General features: G+C 38.4%; 1 protein-coding gene across 10 annotated transcripts in view; it reads right to left on the bottom strand.

The window, feature by feature from the left end:
* Positions 1–16,123, bottom strand: part of SLC25A21 (solute carrier family 25 member 21) — a 463,129-nt gene that overhangs the window by 284,297 nt on the left and 162,709 nt on the right. For 3 of the 10 annotated variants that reach the window (XM_036256701.1, XM_036256656.1, XM_036256684.1), the window contains exons 1-2: positions 3,087–3,253; positions 2,221–2,311 (exon numbers count right to left, since the gene is read on the bottom strand). The exons of 6 other annotated variants lie outside the window; for them this stretch is intronic. The gene's annotated coding sequence lies outside the window, so the exon portion shown is untranslated. Of the gene's footprint in view, positions 1–1,590; positions 1,703–2,220; positions 2,312–3,086; positions 3,254–16,123 lie in introns of those variants that run through there. One more of the 10 variants, XM_036256676.1, reaches the window with a different exon arrangement.

Below are 16,123 nucleotides of genomic sequence, written 5' to 3'. Positions count from 1 at the left end.
GTGCATTAATTATAAACACTTTCCTCACACATAAAAGGAAGGGCTTCTATTCTTGTTACTAAGCAAGCAACTTGGCTTTGCTTCTAAAATGTACCTCATATGATAAATATTGTGCATCTATTTATGCCTGTGTAAAGGATATGCAAGTTCCTGCTTTCTGAATAATATAGAACTTAAATGCCAACATATCCAGCAGCAACAAATATACACTGAAGAGTGGGCATTGAAAGTACAATGATAAGAACTGACAGCCTTTGTCCCTGCCTTTGAGAATCCTGCAGTTGGGGCACAGAGGATGGTCAATGCATATCAAGGAAGGGACATTGTCTTATGAGCACCAACCTAAGCAAAAAAGCTGGGGGGCATCTCCATAAACTGAGAGTGCAAAGATGAGTAGCAGTGAAGAAGGTAAATCCAACAGGGAAGGGCATGCACAGTTGAATGAACAGCATGGACAAAATCTCTGTAGTGGAGGCTAGCTTGGCAAGTACCAGGGCCCGAGAGAAGGCCAGGGAAGAATAATTTCTTAACAGGAGGCAAAGTGAAAATGTTTCTGAAGACAAAAAAGGTCAAGCCAGTTCTAAAGCAACTTCTTCTGTTGTTCGTCTTCATGCAACCTGATTCTTTCCCCTCGCTGCCCCTCTCCCGGCACCAACAGCACAGCTCGGCCCCTGTCTGCGAGTGGGAGGTCCTGCTGATTGACAAGCAGTCACTGGTGAGTCACAGTCAGTCATTCCTGACAAGCCCAGGTTATTATTAAATGTAGTGGAGCAGTGAATTCAATGGTTAGAAACGGAACAGGGAGAGCCTGAGAAACACGGCGAGTCAGCGTGGAGGAAAGCCACCTCCATGGAACAGGAAGTCTTTTCTCTTTTCAGAGCATCATCCATCATGCGGGGGGAAACGGCAGGAACGTAACCTACTACTTCTTAATAGGCTTCTGCACAGAGAGTGGCTTTGAAGCAGCAGCTGCCCACAGTAAATTTCACTGACCCTTAGAGCCTTTCCCCAAGTTTTCCAACTGTTTTGTCTCCTGAGCTGCAGCTCAGTGTTGGGTCCAAGTTACAGCACCTGACAAAACTAAGGAGCCTCCGCCGAATGAGAAAGGAAAGTGTTCAGTGATGTTGTCTTTTCTGTGCTACCCCAACGGTGAGACATGATGCCATTCCATCTGGCCATAAAGTGTATTCTTTCCCAGGGAGAAGAAGTTCAGTAAGGGATTTTATTTTAGGGTCTTTTATTTTCCTGCATATATATCAAAGAAAACACAGTGAAATCCTGACCACTCCCAAGATAATGCAGCCAAGGGAGGGGGGCCGAGTCTTCTCAATAAAGTAGAATTAATAAATCTAATATGAACAAAGGTCTTTAGAATTCATTCAGGCTTGATTTCTTCTAAATTATGAAGTTGCAGAGACAAAAATCAAAAGATGGTGCCAGAAGAAAAGTAGCGTGGAAATTAAGAAAATTCAGCTCTTTCCTCTTCTGAACAATTTTCATAACAATTCCAATTAAATTTTGGGGAAAAGACTCATACGTACGAAGCAGATATACATTAATTAAATAAATAAGTAGGTGGCCTGTACTGACCAGGGTTGATGTTCCAGGGTCCTGCTCTAGAGCTTATGAGCGGAGCTGCTTTTCCAGGAGTGGGAATTGGTTTGTTTAGCCCTTGGTATCCTGGCTTACAGTCTAGTTCCCCCTGTGGACGATGGAAGACTTTTGTGAAATGAGGGGTTAGACCACAGTAAATCTGCTTCACACTTAGGTGCCTGAAACCACACTCTTATTTTTACTACTGCCAACTGAGCTAAGTATCAGGGCCCCAGAAAGCCCTAGATCAGTGGTTCTCAACCTTCCTAATGCCGCGACCCATTAATACAGTTCCTCATGTTGTGATGACCCCCAACCATAAAATTATTTTCGTTGATACTTCATAACTGTAATTTTTCTACTGTTATGTCTTTGGCAATCCCTGTGAAAGGGTTATTTGACCTCCAAAAAGGTTGCGACCCACAGGTTGAGAATCGCTGCCCTAGACAGTTACTTTTTTACTTTAATTCTTCCATCTCAAACAGGTGATGCAGAGAAGAGGGTGTTGGTGGCACAGGTTTTGAAGCCTGCTCTGGCAGTAAAATGTTTCTCAGGTGCTTTAGAGCCTTAGGGTAGGGGAAGAGCAGAAGAGGGGGCAAGGACTCAAATTCCATTGCCTCTGATTACCTTGAACAAAGGTCTAAATAAATTTCTATGAAGTTGACACAATTGAGCATTTACTTAATGAAGCCGTCTCCTTTGGATTTTTCTCACTCTTCTTAGTCATGAGAACGCCAGAAGAAGAAAAATATGGATATATCAATGACTTTATTATAAAGAGAAGTTTTTTTAATTAATTAATTTTTGTTACAGATGTTTCTCCTTTTCCCCCCACTGATACTCCCCTCCCTCACCATCCTAGCCCTATCCCCAGCTTTGTTGTCTATGTCCATTGTTCATGCATACATGCATACAAGTTCTGTGGTTTATCTCTCCCCCCCACCCCCTCTTCTGGGGATTGTCAGTCTGTACCCCACATCCACGTCTCTGGGACTACCCCATTCCTCATACTGTTATGTTCATTATATTCTACAAATAAATGAGATCATATGATACTTGTCTTTCTCTGTTTTGCTTGTTTTGCTTAGGATAATACTTTCCAGGTCCTTCCATGTTGTCTCAAAGGATAAGAGATCTTTCTTTCTTACGGCTGCATAGTACTCCACTATGTATATGTACCACAGCTTTTTTATCCATTCGTCTACTGATGGACATTTCTTAGCTATTGTAAATAGTGCTGCTATGAACATAGGGGTACATATATTCTTTCTGATTGGTGTTTCAGGCTTCTTAGGGTATATTCCTAGAAGTGGGATCACTGGGTCAAATGGCAATTCAATTTTTAATTTTTTGAGGTAACACCATATTGTTTTCCATAGTGGCTGCACCAGTCTGCATTCCCACGAGCAGTGTACTAGAGTCCCCTTTTCTCCACACCCTCACCCACTTGTTGTTTGATGATTTGTTGATGGCGGCCATTCTAATATAGCTACCTATCAGTTGGGATTGTGATCATGATGATGATGATGATTATCATTGTGTGACTGTCAGTTGAGCAAAGATTATAGGCCTGGCACTTTTCATGACAGCTCTCCTTAAGGTCAGAAACCCTCTTCTGTTTGGCATGGCATGTTCTGAGTAGGTGCTCAAGAAATGTTTGCTGATGAAACAATAAATGAATGGATGAGTCAAAGAGCATGAAAGTTACTGAGTCAGGGTCATGATGTGGCATGTATATACCTTTAGGCCAACTTCAAAGTAAAGGAACTACTCAATTAATTTGATATTTTAATTACTACAATAAAACCAACTAATTATGAACTAATATGAACTGATAACTAGCTGGGAATTAAGCTAATACTTACCAGTAATGACAAATGAACAGCATTACTTATTAACACGCTCTCTCCATAGACTGAGTCAAAAGTAAAATAACAAACCAGTTTGAGGTGAAGAAAAAACCAGCTGCACATAGATCCTCAACATTAATACTAGGTTCTAGAGATTCAAGACTGATCCCGTTCTGTGTTTCAGTAGGTTGATTATGCGAAATTGCTATTTTGTTAAAACGCTCAAACATCATCAGTTTCATATAATTTAACCTAATTATTTTCATGCAGGAATCCTTGTACTGAACTAAAAATAAAGGTTACAAATTACTATGGGTTAGATATATTACTAATCTTTAATTCTTTGAAGAGATCTTAAAAGTAATTATGTTAAAATTTCCAGCGCCTTTATATTTATACAATTTATTTTTTAAGTAGATTTCTTTCTAATTCTCACACAAGGACATACTTTTATTGATTTTAGAGAGAGGGGAAGAGCAAAAGAGAGAGAAACATCAATGTGAGAGGAAAACATCCATTGGTTGCCTCCTGCACTTGCCCCACCTGGGGATCAAACCCGTAACCCAGGCATGTGCCCTGACTGGAAATGGAATCTGCAACCTTTTGGTGCATGGGATGATGCTCCAACCAACTGAGCTATCTGGCCAGGACTATACAATCTATTTTTATATATTCCTTTGTACATTCAACATTTAACATCAAATATATTCAATCAGTCTCTGCCCATAGGAACTCAGAACTCTTAGGAGATAAACAAATAAACAAATAAAGCCCTTCAGGATTTTTAAAATTCAGGTAACTACATAAGCTTGCTCAGCAAGGCAAACTGAAATGAACTTTCCAGGTTCCTTCAGTATTTCCCTACTAATCCGGAAGTGACCATAGCAGACTTTTCAGAAATTCATTTTCACTTTCTTTCTCAAAGTACAAGTCCTGTTTGAGAAAGAGAGGTGCTGAGTCTTGGAGTACTGCAAAAGTATGGAACACTGGCTGTGTGTATTGTGTTAAAACAATAAGTGAAGATGTTGGGGATTAATATATAATTATGAATCAATATATAGCATATTTGTCAAGTACCAGGCACATAGAAGGCATTCTCTGGGCACCATGGAGAATATAAGAATAATTAAGGCATTGATCTTAAATTCCAGCCAAAAAGAAAAAGAAAGAAACACAGTAAGCTACCAGGAAATACAGTGATTGACAGAGTAGGAAAGAGGAAGAAGCAAAGTGAAGCCTGAGCCATGGGCTCAGAGGCAACCCAGCAGAGGCAAGGATGGCTTCATGGAGAAGCAGTGTTTGAGGAGGCCTGAGAATGACCTGTACCTGGTCCTTGCAGCTAGTGACTGGGGAGGGAGGTAGTAGGCAGTACAGAAGCACTGACAAAATTGGGGCAGAAATAAATGACTTAGAACCATGTTTTAGGAAGAAGAATCTAGCAGCTGTAAGGAGATTTGGAAGTGGCAGGGGGCAGGGAACTGAGGGTGGTACCTGTGGTGGGGATGGTGGTAATAGCAGAAAGATGAGCTGTAAGTCGGCAACAACGGAGGAGGAGAAAAGTGGCGAGGGGCTGAATGAGTATGGTGCCATGACCACGGGAACTGAGCAAATCAGTGTGAGAAACAGGAAGCTGACTTAATAGGATGTGGTGACCAGCTGATGTGAAACAAGAGGAGGACACATAAGGTAGAGAAAATGCCAAATCCACTGGCTAGGATGACTACGTGGTTTCATTGTCAGATGTGGTGACATGATGAATTCAGAGCAGGGGAAGGAACCCAATCTATAGTTGTTCAGCAGCAGATGAGGAAGACATATCTGGTTTCAAGAGAGACGTCAAGGCCAATTTTGGAGTCAGTCTCCTAGAGTGGAAAATCAACCAATTTACTGATTCAAAAAAATATTACATAACTAATAAGAGAAAAATATTTCCCTAGGAGAATTAAACTAGAAGTACAATAAATTATAACATGTGGTTAAACAAATACAAATGGATTGTAAAATGGTTTTTTTAGCCTCACCCAAGGATATATTTATTGATTTGAGAGAGAGAGATAGGAAGGGAGGGATGGAAGGAGAGATAGAGGGAGAGAGAAACATCAATGTAAGAGAGAAACATTGATTAGTTGCCTCCACATGTGCCCCAACCGGGAATTGAACCCGCAACCTAGGTATGTGCCCTGACTAAGAATCGAACCCCCTACCTTTTGGTGTACAGGATGATACTCCAACCAACCAAAGCCACCCGGTCAGGGCTAAAATAAAATTTAAAGATCAAAGGAAATAAAGTAAATGTAGAAATGATCTGAAAGCTAATAGGAGAAAGAGGAAGAGGAAGGAAATAGCACAAGAAAATTTATCTAAAGGTTTAAAATTGGGAGCCTAACTGGGGCAGAAGGAAAAAAAGAAATGTGGCAAATAAAATTTTGAAATCAAAATTTGCAAGGACAAAGTCAAACGTGGTGCTGAAGTTAGCTAAGAATACGTAAGCCTCTGGAACCGCCCTATTCAAGTTAGTGTCTAAGACTACATATGAGAGGGGAAAAGAGCAACATATTAATAACAGGATTTGACAAACTCCAAAAGAGTTGAGTGGAAGTGAAACAAAAGGACACTGGGATGGGCTTACCAGAAATATTTGTTTGAAAGATAGAAGGAGATTTGTTTTTCCAGTGTTACGTAAACTAATCACCAGTATTTAAACTTTACTGACTCTTAGTAATCCCAACTTCTACAATGACTGAGACGTTAACAGACGTGCTCCTGCATTGTTTCCACACAAAGTCAGTGACTGCCTTTTCTTGTTAGAAACATGAGTCACTCTTTCTCTTAAATATCCTCTCTACGCCTCCCTTTTTATTTGCTAATATAATTCTGAAAGAGTGGTGTGTGCAAACTTTCATTTTGACAATTCTTCTGCATTAGAGAATTTGTCTTTAAAAACACTGGGTACATATATTATTACCTTTTTCTAATAATTTCAGGAGGCTGCTGAATATTCTGAAAGCTTGTATGTCCTGAGCCTCTAAGTACTTTGCTATGAAAAATTACCCTAAAAAATTGGGCCATTTTGAAGTCTAATTTTGCAAGAATATAAACAGATATCAGTAGCTGCATAAAATTTAAATTGAATGGAGCTACCATGGCTTGGCCAGCTGACATACAAGAAGCAATCCAGTGTGTGTACACGCCTGCCCTTTTGTGTCATCACAGCCTGTGCAGACCAAGGTGGAACTCTGATGAGACAGTGAGCAAACTAGGAACACACGGGAAGGCACGGGATTCTCTGCAGCATGTTTCAATGTATATCAGTTTCTATGTGAAAGTTTAATAACAGAACTCTATTTTTTTTTCTTTTGTCAATGACCAAAGACAAAGATTAGAATAAATCTTCAAATGTAGTCATTACTATACCATGTTTAAGTTACAAGTATGAACCTGGGGAATTTTTTTTAACCAAAAGCTATAATATTTATATCAAATAAAATTTTAAAAATTCCAGTAATGGAAGACATCTGTAATACTTTCAACAATATAAATAAATAAATAAATAAATAAATAAATAAATAAATAAATAAATAAATAAATAAAAATTCCAATAACTGTATCTGACTATAGTTCTCTAGGGATATAAAAAAAAATTAATGCAGAGTTTGATACACAAAACAAGAAACCAAGTAGATAATAAAAGGCAGTCAAACTTGAACCTGTGATGAAAAATAAATAATAGTGCCCAAAATTTCAGCAAGGAAATAATCAAGCTGGATCCTCTGACTTCTTGACCTACTAATGATGCAATGATGATGATGAAGAAGAAGATGATGATGACTGATGTTTTAAAAGCACTTTTTTGGCATGTATTATCTCATTTAATCCTTACAACAATCCTACAAGAAAAATACTTTAATTGTCCCCATTTTGCAAATGAGGAAATTGAAGCTTCCCAGACCTCTTGACTGGATATATGAGAGCAGGCAGAAGAAATAAAGACATACATAAAGAACTTGACTGATGACATCAAGGAAGAAACACCTACCAGAGAAAGATGCCAAAGAATGAGGAAGCACAACGGATGTGCTGTTTGTAAAGATAACAGTTGTTCAATGAGTACAAACTTAAAACAACACATACACTAAAGTTTTATTAACCCAATTGTTAGGAACGTACTTTTAAGATGATCTCGTTTGGCTGAGGAAGCACCTAAAAAAAGCTTGGTAGTTCAGCTATTTCCCAAATAAACTCATTTAGTCCATGGCCCATACATATCCAGTGTCCAAATCTTGAGGCGACCCACACAGACAGTTCTACTGTCTTCTCTTTGGCAACACTAGTAGAATTCAACAGGTGACAAATGGGAGGAAACCTGGGGACCCTGGTTGATATCAGTGAGGTGATCAATAATAGTCACAGGAGGAAGAATCCCTGATCAAGACCCCCTGCAAAAGTAGAGTCACAGGAAGAAACAAACTAAAAATGAGAGTTGCAGAGAAAACATCTGTAGGCAGTGCTACTGTTGGGGGAGGCAAGCCCTCCGGCAGTCCTTTGCCAGGCAGCCTCAATGTAAACCAACACCTCAGCCATGGGAATTTTTGCTCCAGATCAAAAGGACAGCAGCAATGCCATCTGCTGTTTGCTTAGAAAAATGGTAAGAGCAGATGTTTCCATGTGCTGACCTGCCATCCCTTGACTAAGAGGCCACTTGAAAAATAATCATGAAATAGCACAGGAGAACATCTGCACAGTGTATGGTAGACCACCAATCACGCAGCACAGTAGAGAAGGAACATGCAATGAGCTCATGAAATAATTGTAGGCAGGTCCCCAACAAGGGGCGGAGGCCATCTCCTGTACATGCCATGTGAGAATATAAAAAAGTGGGATTAATATTGGGTACCAGGTGGCCAGAATGTCCCCATGGACCTGAGTAATTTTAGGGGGCAAAACCCTAACCTATTTTAAAGTTCTTCACAAGGCTCATAGGTACACATTCACTTCTCAGACTTCTGTGTTGCCTATAATATTATTGGATTTTGTTTAGCTCATATTTTGGGCATCACTGAAATGAAATAGCGATAACTTAAGGACAAGCCACGGCCTGTAGATGAAAAAGCTCAGATGCAAAGTGCCTGTGCAATGTGGGGTCAGGATATGGTAAAAGGATTTGCATCTCACCTCTCCCGCTACACCAAGCTTCAGGAGGACCTCACCCCTAGGGTGAGGCTGATTCAAGCTAGGGCTCTTAGAAATTGCTGAGTCACTCCTGGGCACCCAGTTGGGACAGCAGAGGCTCAGCCTCAGAAGGAACCAAGTTTCATTTAGGATTTGCATCTTAGGTGCACTCCCCTTGCTTTGATGCCACACCTGCCACTCTGTTCGAGTTCATCAGGTTGCTTTGAGAGCCTTGTGTCAAAAGCACTTCCTGCCTCCCTGCTGAATGCTAGTCCTTGGCCCCATTTCCCACCAGCTAATCATCACCGCAGCCTCTCAAGTCATTTCTCAGGCAGAACACATGTAAATGTTACTCCGAATTTTTAAAAATCATTCGTTTTCCCTTTGTGCACATGGAGGACAAAACCTTTGCATGACCTCTATTTCCTGTTAAATATGTTACACTTTTATATTTAGGAGTTTGCTTTCATGGCACTATTTTCTAAACTTGATTTAATTACTTGTTCCATCCTCTTTTAATTTATTTTCTGATCAAGTGATCCATTGCCTGATGAGTCTTCAACAGTTTTGGTTTTGGTTTTGAAAATTGGCTGGGCAGGGAGAGTTGGCTCCTTTTTAAACAAACACTTCCTTCCTTTACCTGATACAAATGAGGAATTTTTTTATTGATCAGAAGGAAGAACTCAGTTTTATTTTCTTTGCTTTGCACAACCACTGACACACAGTAAATGCTCAAGTGTTTTAATAGATAACTTAAAAGATTTTCAGGAGAGGTCTTACTGAAAATGTCTGCTATATGACAAAACCACCAGACTTAATAAAGATTTTTCCTAAAAATGAAACATGCAGGCTGATGGGGATCTTTTGAGCTCTGGAATGTCTCCAACTCTTGGGGAAACAGAACAGTTGTTGCTACCTCCCCTCACTTATGGCAAGACCGCCTTTGGAGGAAAATGTTACAACATAATGAATTTCTATACACCTTAATGCAAGTGGAGTCTTCTAAATAAAATTTGTTTTCTTAGATCTTGTCATGATACAGCATCACCATGGCACTATTATTTACACCATATATCATTCTCAAAGACAGACAGAAGATATTGCTTAAAAGATGAAGATGTTACTTAATTTTCAAAATCAAAACCGATTTTGTCTCCTTCAAAGTTGTGGCCTCATTAAGACAAATACATAGATAGCATTAGTAATAACTTTTCACATAGCACTTTAAGGAATTCTTTTGGATATGCCCTCAGAACTTTCCCTCCCTCCCTCCCTCCCTCCCTCCCTCCCTCCTTCCCTTGCTTTACATACTCCCTTCAGTGGTCACTAAGCTTTTCTTTCAAGAACGTATGTAAATGTTATAAAACTCCAAATGCTGTTTGGAGGAAACCATGGGAAAAAACATGATCAAGCTGAATGTCATTTGGTTAAAAGCAAGATGAGGGAGACTTCCGTTCAAGATGGCAGCGTGGCTAAACACAGAATTGCATCCTCCCACATGAAAATTACAACTAAACTACAGAACAACCATCATTCAGAACTGCCTGAAATTGAGCTGAATGGATGTCCTACAACTACGAACCAAAAAAGAAGCCACATCGAGACTGGCAGAGGGGCAGAGGTGCAGACAGGACACCCACGCGTGTTGGATAAAAATCAGGAGGACACCTCGGCTGGGAAGGTCCTCCCTGGGGAGTGAAGGGTCCCCGTCTCACACCAGGCACCCAGCTCAGGGTTCCAGGAAGAGAAATCCCCAAAATTTCTGGCTGTAAAACCAGTGGGAACTGAGGCTGAAAGAGGCTGAGGCTTCTGGAGTCCAGGTAGCTCCTCTTAAAGGGCCCTCACATGGACTTACTCAGACCTGCTCCCTCCAGGCTCCAGCACTGGGGAGGCAACCCGAAAGGCACCAGAGACATACAGGGAAGAACTGAATGGTTTGGCACTGGGGCAAGAGCTGGAGAGGCAGCTGTTTCCTGGAAAGATGTGCTGGTGGAGGCCACTGTTCCTTTGGTGAACCTTTCCCACACAAAGCCAGGGTCAATAGAGGAAAAGGTGGGGAGACAGCTGTAACACTTTCAGCAATTAGATAAGTTTTTTAAAAAGATGTGATTTTAAAATATCATTTATATGAGCATTTAGATATTTGCTTCTGTGACTCAAACTGGACCTAAGGGTATAATAAAAAAAAATTTAGCAATGGCAGAACTGCTGCAACATTTCTAAGATGGCAATTTTTATGGATAATATGTATCTGTATATATAAATTCTATTTCCTGATGATACTCATGCCTCAATGTAGAGTATAAAATCTAATGTAATATAGAATTATAAAATATAATACCCTCATACTGTTATTATGCTCTAGAACAATACAATTACTTGATTTGGAAGATTCAGTTTTGCATATTGTATATCATTTCATAGTTAGACTTGGGTACTCTCAACTAAATAGAAAATTAATGTCCTTTCCTCAAAGAGTTAGATTATGTCATTGCCTAAGCCATTCATTGACCCCCAAATAAGACACATTGCTAGGATCATTGCATTGTTAGCTAACTTCGGTCACTGCTATCAAGCAGCTATTCTTAGTGTTGGTGTTTTTGTTTTTTTCTTAACCTCACCTGAGGACATTTTTCCATTTTTTGTTCAGATAGAGTGGGAGGGAGAGAGGGGAAGAGAGAGAGAGAGAAACATCAATGTGAAAGAGACACATCAAGTGGCTGCCTCCCACACCACCCAACCAGGGCCAGGGACAAACTGCAACCGAGGTACATGCCCTTAGCGGGGACTGAACTCGAGTCTCTCTGGACTGCAGGCGGATGCTCTAACTGCTAAGCCAAACCGGCCAGGGCTCAGTGTTGTTGTTTTTCACACTTTATTTTTTACCATAATATTCTGTCTTTTGATGACAGTTTACCATAGGACAACAATATGCTGTAACAGGTTAGACATCATGATGCTGGTACTTGCCAAACCCAGGTATTTGCCAAGTACCTGGTTCTTCAAGGTACTCAAACAAAGCAGAATATGGGTCTTTTCCCTCAGAGCATATATTATTATATTGGAAAACAAGTCAGCTAAAATGTTCAGTAAAAATTGCTATAGAGGACTGTGAGGTGACCTAAACAACCAGCTAAGGTAGTACTTTAAAAATTGTGCTTACATTGTCTAAGGGCAATCTTCCAATTGGTTAAATAAATAATCAAACATGGAGAAAAGGTGGGTGGGTGGGGATAGAAAGAGATAAACCAAAGAATTAATATGCGTATATGCATAACCAATGGACACAGACAACAGTGCAGTGAAGGCAGGGGCAAGGCAGGAACAGAGAAGAGGGGTTCAATGGAGGTAAAAAGGATGACATCTGAAAAACAAAAACAAAAAACAGTTGCAGTTTGTCCCGCACCCCGGTTGGGGTCGTGTGAGAGGCAACCAATCGATGTGCCCTCTCACATCGATGATTTTCTCTCTTCCCCACCCCCCACTCTATCTGAAGATATTTGAGAAAATATCCTCAGGAGAGGATTTTTTTTTAAAAAAAGGAGTGATATCTGTAATACCTTCAACACATAAGATAAATTTATAATAAAAATTTTGCTTACACTGTCTAAAGATGATCTAATTAGTTAAATAAATAATCGAACATGGAGAAAAATCCAGGCCCTCAAACACCAATTTTAAACTGGTTTGTACGTAAATTAAATATGGTGCTATCATCTTTTTAAACTTGTGCACAGAGAGAAGAATCCTGTGCAGAACAAAGATCCGCAGAAATATAACGCAGCAAGCTCTAAGGCCACAGAGACTCACATTAAAGAAAACATAAATTCCTAACCTGCTTCCTGGAAGCTTATTCTTTCTCAATGAAACAATGAAATTTCCTCAAAGATAAGTAGTTGCTATAAAACCCTGGAGGGCAGAGACAGAGTGTCCTCTGATTAGGTGCCTGGACCTAATCTAGTGCTTTACCTTGATAGAAGTTACCTGTAGGGCAGCCTTAAGGTCACTGACATTTTTTCTGGCTTGCAGAATAAGACCAAAGAAAAGGTTGTTCTTTACCTTGTATTTATTTAATAAAGCATATGCTAGGTATATACAATTATAAACTACTATTAGAAAAACAATGAACTGAGTATTTTCTCCACTATGATACCCAATAGGCTGATTTATTAATTTACTCTGCAATTTTACTGAACTTAATGATTGTTTTGGTGTCATGCAAACAACAGCAGGTTTTCTACTGGCCAGCCATAGGATTTTCTGCCCTTGGAGTATGACTGTAGTGATCCTTTATAGTCAAATATTCTGAAAAGTGTGTGAAATATAGATAATGTCTGTTACTGTCAACATTATGTGGTCTTAGTAGTTACAGGCAACAGTAAAAGTTCAGCAACAAACTGAAGTTTATAACTGATTTTAGAATCCTTTAAATTCATTTTTAAAGAATGTATGCCATGAAGAAAGTCTTATAAGACATACCATCACAGAGAGTATGACTCATTTAAGAATTTAAAGTATTCATTGTGTATTATTCATAGTATCATTTCATTCTTAGTGTGAACACTCCTTAATGAATACATTCTCAGTGTAAAAAATAGTAAAATATTACTCAAAAATTACAACACAGTAACCTTATTTTCATCCTGTTGAGTTTACAGACATGAAACAATGACAAAATTCTTCTCAAACATTCCTGATAAGGTCATTTTTTCCTTCTTGAAGTATAAAGTGTGTTTCTTAAAGTTTCCTTGGTAAATGGAAAGACCTACTTGTTTTAATTTGCTACAGTTGCCATAACAAAATGTCCCAGACTGGGCAGCTTGAACAACAGGAATTTATTTTTTCATACTTCTGGAGGTTAAAAGTCCAAGACCAAGGTACTGGCAGGGTTGATTTCTCCCGAGGCCTTTCTTTTTGGCTTGCAGATGGCCACTTTCTAGCTGCTCTGTCCTCACATGGTTGTCCCTCTGGGCACACATGTACCTCTGGTGTTTTAATCTCTTATTCTAAGGATACTAGACAGTTTGGATTAGGGCCCACCCAAATGGTCTCATTTTAACTTGATTACTTCTTTAAAGGTCCCATTTCCAAATACATTCACATTCTGAGGCACTGGGGTTAGGGCTTCAATAGATGAATTTTGGGAATGGACAAGTCAGTCTATAATACTACAACAGATAAACTTTTGTTTTCATGTAAAAATATCTTTACTTCATTCTCATTATTAAAGTATAGTTTTGCTAGTTACAAAAGTCTAAGTTGACAGCATTGTATAAATGTTAATTCCACTGTTTCCGGGCTTCCACTATTGTTGAAAAGTCGGTCATTTCCAACTTTCATTCCTTTTTAGACAATTTGTCTTTTCTCTTTAGCTGTTTTTAGTTCTTCTCTTTGTCTTTGGTGTTCTTCAGTTTTATTATGATATATCTATGTATAGACTTTTAAAAAATGTTTATGCTTGGTATATGGTGGTGCTACCTTTATTTGTGGAGTTATAGATTTCATCTGTTTTAAACATCAACTATTTATTTTTAATGCTGCTCCATTATTCTCCCCATTATATCATCTGGACATTCTATTAGATGTACAGTGGATCTTTACGTTGCATTCTCCATGTCTCTTAAATTCTCAATTCTATTTTTAATCCTCTTTATCTCTCTAAGCCACATTTTGATAATTTCTTTCACTCTTTTTTCCAGTTCATTAATATTATTTTCAACTCTTTGATTTTCTGTTTGGCCTGTACACTGACTTTGTAACATCAACATTTTTATTTTTACAAATTTAGTTCTTCTTACCTACCTAGTAATTTTTTAAAGTTTCTTGTTCCTGTGTACTTTTTATTTTTCAAAATTTATTTAAGTATTTTATAATAGTATTTAAAATGTTTACCTTATAATTCAAATATCTAAAATCTTCATAGGTGTAAGTCTCTTGCTTTTTGTTTCTAATGGCTCTTGTTCCTTATTTGGTGATATTTTCAAATTATGTAATGATTTCTTTTAAATGTTTTATTTTGAAATAAATTCAAACTAAGAACTGCAAGAATAATACAAAGAATTTTTCTATGCCCCTCACCCAGAGATCTCCAAATTTTCTCCAAATGTCTCAGTTATGTCCTTTCTAGCAAAGAATAGTACAATCAAGGATCACACAATGCACTTAGTTCGTATGTCTCTTCAGTCTCCTTAAGTCTTAAATAGTTCTTCAGTCCTCCCTTAATCTTCATGATATTGCCATTTTTTTAATATTGCCGGTCAGTAATCTTATAGAATGCTTCTCAATTTGGGTTTTTATGATGTTTCTTCATGATAAGATTCAGATTCTGTAACTACTATCCTTTTATCTTAGGGCAACATGGGAGGCATATGATGTCATATTTTAACATCTAATGCTATTTCTTGACTGAATTATTACTAGAGCAATTGCTATAATTTTCTAAATATATTACCTCTTCTACATTTAATAGTCATCATTCTATTATAGAAAAGAACTTTCTCTTATCTCCATGTACTTATTTAATTATTTATTTATATCAATGAGAATTCATGGATTCCCATTTTGTTCAATGGGATAGAATCCATTGGTATTGTTATATTAATGTTCTAATTGTCCCAGATTTCGCCAATTAAAGTCCCTTCATACTATTATCTATATCTTTTTTCCATGTCCCCATCATTTGTTGAGTATATCCTTACTTTTTGGCATAAGACATTGCAAGCTTATCCTATACTATCCCTGCCTCAACCCTAACATCAAAACACTTCTCCAAAGAGTTCTAAGTGTTTTTTAGTGAAGAAAGGTATTTAGAAATGAAGATCTAGGTATTAGGTGCGCTCTTTACTACTAAGATACTCTCAATTGGACAGAGCGACAAAATATATGTGTGCAAATACATATGTGTGTGTATCTATATTCACACAATTTTACATTTATATTTATTTCGATCTCTAGCTACATATATTGAAATTCATAAATTCACTCAGTATCTGCAATGTAATCTAATGCCACAAGGTACATTCTGTATCTTCCCTTTTCATATTAGTAATATCCATCCCTAAAAGAAGGACCTATTATTCCCATTATCCTCCAGCCATTCACTTATTTACTCAACCCACCTGTATGCAACCAATGTCCTGACCCTGCTGGGTCTCCACCCTACTTGGCCAATCCTAATGAACTCCTATATAATTGAACTCAATCTGTGGGAATCCCGAAGGTCTGCAGTGAGGTCACTTTCCTACAGAGTATTTGGGTTTCCTTCTACCAGAGCCTAAGGCATAACTAGCATGAGATAATGTAAACTCCCCTACAGAGCATCCTGGTTAATTCAGAAGTTTAAGGTTAGCAATCTCATATTACAGCAAGCCCCAGTCTGTGTCTCCCGATCCCATCTTTTACCACTCTCCTTTCTGATTTCAGTTCTCTGGTGATTGGGGGAGGAAGACTTTGGAAAATGGATGTTTTGTTTCTTTGTTTTGGTTATTTATTTGTTTTATTTTCTTTTTGTG

Source organism: Molossus molossus, unplaced genomic scaffold (genome assembly GCF_014108415.1).
Source record: "Molossus molossus isolate mMolMol1 unplaced genomic scaffold, mMolMol1.p scaffold_m16_p_1, whole genome shotgun sequence".
Taxonomy (NCBI): Eukaryota; Metazoa; Chordata; class Mammalia; order Chiroptera; family Molossidae; genus Molossus; species Molossus molossus.
Note: the sequence above shows the minus strand (reverse complement) of the source record. Positions and strands in the feature narration are given on the sequence as shown.